We start from the raw sequence: 2,396 nt of genomic DNA on the forward strand, positions 1-2,396 counted from the left end.
CTATATTCTGTGATACGAAGTTAAACAAACAAACAAAACCAAAAAAACCCACCAAAAAACCACCACAACAAAACCCCACCAAACAAAAAACCCTCAACCTTTCCTGGACTGTTCCAAAGGGTCCTGCACTTCGGCCACAACAACCCCATGCAGCGCTACAGGCTTGGGGAAGAGTGGCTGGAAAGCTGCCTGGCGGAAAAGGACCTGGGGGTGCTGGTCGACAGCCGGCTGAACATGAGCCGGCAGTGTGCCCAGGCGGCCAAGAAGGCCAATGGCATCCTGGCCTGTATCAGAAATAGTGTGGCCAGCAGGAGCAGGGAAGTGATCGTGCCCCTGTACTTGGCACTGGTGCGGCCGCACCTCGAATACTGTGTTCAGTTTTGGGCCCCTCACTACAAGAAGGATGTTGAGATGTTGGAGCGTGTCCAGAGAAGGGCAACGAGGCTGGTGAGGGGTCTGGAGAACAAGCCTTATGAGGAGCGGCTGAGGGAGCTGGGGGTGTTTAGCCTGGAGCAAAGGAGGCTGAGGGGAGACCTCATTGCTCTCTACAACTACCTGAAAGGAGGTTGTAGCGAGGTGGGTGTCGGTCTCTTCTCCCAAGTAACTGGCGATAGGACAAGAGGAAATGGCCTCAAGTTGCGCCAGGGGAGGTTTAGATTGGATGTAAGGAAAAATTTCTTTACTGAAAGAGTGGTTAAACATTGGAACAGGCTGCCCAGGGAAGTGGTTGAGTCACCATCCCTGGAAGTATTTAAAAGACGGGTAGATGAGACGCTTAGGGACATGGTTTAGTGGGCATGGTGTTGTTGGGTTGACGGTTGGACTCGATGATCTTGGAGGTCTCTTCCAACCTTAATGATTCTATGATTCTAAAGGCATCTGGGACACTATTGCAGTTTGTCTTCATAGCGATTTGTGAAGTATAAGTGAAGGCACATGCTCTTTGAAAGCAAGATTCAGGTGGATAACATTAATGATAAGGTCTGTCATTCCAGGTTTCAAAAAAATGATAAAATGAAGCTGTACTTTTCAGAGTCCATCTGCAAGTGACTTTGGCCTGGGAACGTGGGGCCCAAGTTCTCTCTGATAGAAGCATATGTGATTCTCATCTGGTTCTTAAAATTACTCCTGTGTTGTTTCTAACTAAATGAGTATACAGAAGTTTCTTTTTAGATACAGCATATCCTTCGTGATCTTGCTACTCTGGAGTTTTGGTTTTTTTTTTTTTTTCAAAATAAAACTTAGAAAAGTGAGAGAAATAGACATTCTTGGCTTGTTCCAGTCATTAAACATAGAAGCATAGTTGCCAGCCAAGAAGCAGTTGTATTCTTGTACACTGGCTTCCTCTCAGACTTGCTTTCTGTTACCCTTTCAGGTCAAGTGAGCCACACATTTTTAGCATTTAATAGCAGCTATGGGGTTTTCCTGTCAGCCTTCTATATATGGACAAAAAATATAAAAATTAATATAAAGTTGGAGGCAATGTGTGTTAGGTGGGCATCACTTACATATTGCTAAATCTCTAGAAAATGTAAAAAAATGTTGGTAGGTTTACAACAGTCATGTATGCTATATCCCTCCTAGAAGGTGTAGCATTTTCATTGTAACTGGTTATTTTTTAGGATTCATTCTTAAAAACCTAGGGGTGTTAGGAACTCCTGATTTTGGTAAACCTGGTTGCTTGGTGCCTTTGTCTTTGTAATGCTCCAGGCACTTGCAGTTGTGCAGCATGCCCTTCCCCGGTAGCTCCGCACCCTTTCACCCAGGCCGCGGGCGTAGTGCCTCCAGGCCTCCTTGGCACTGCTTTCCCTGTGTTGGTCTCGGGTGGTTGCCCCTGTGGTGTTGTCCTCGTGGCCTTGCACATAGTGTCGTTACAGCAGGCTCTCTCAGGAATAATGGCCTGCAGTGTGGAAATCTCTTTTTCGCCCCTTTGGGTGTAGCTTTTGGTTTATGGCAGGGGATCCAGTAATGTGCGTGCACAGAGGTTAATGACTGGCAGGCTCTGACTCAGCAGCTGCCCTGATCAGCATGCACTTTAGTGAGTGCCAACAGCATTGTAAGTAAGAACAGCTGACAGGGTTTGAGCAGCTCCTGGTGAAAACTATATTGTTACTACAAGCAAAAATATTGTGGAAGAGCCACTTGTTACACTGGAGAGGAGTCCAGGGGAAGGGCGCTCATCTGGGGACCCCCAGCATCTCTCTTTCTGGCTGGCCATAAGGGAGAGTTTTCACTTTTCCTCTCGTTCCTTTTGGTTTTATTTCTTCCCCCAAACAACTTTCACCATTGGAGTTATTTTTAGTTACTGTACCCACTAATAAATCTTTGCACATGTGAACCTGTCTCAACATCCTTTGTGCAACTACCTGTTTCTCTTGAAGACTTGCAGATTTGCA

Source organism: Pygoscelis adeliae, unplaced genomic scaffold, assembly GCF_000699105.1.
Source record: "Pygoscelis adeliae isolate BGI_AS28 unplaced genomic scaffold, ASM69910v1 Scaffold38, whole genome shotgun sequence".
Classification (NCBI taxonomy): Eukaryota; Metazoa; Chordata; class Aves; order Sphenisciformes; family Spheniscidae; genus Pygoscelis; species Pygoscelis adeliae.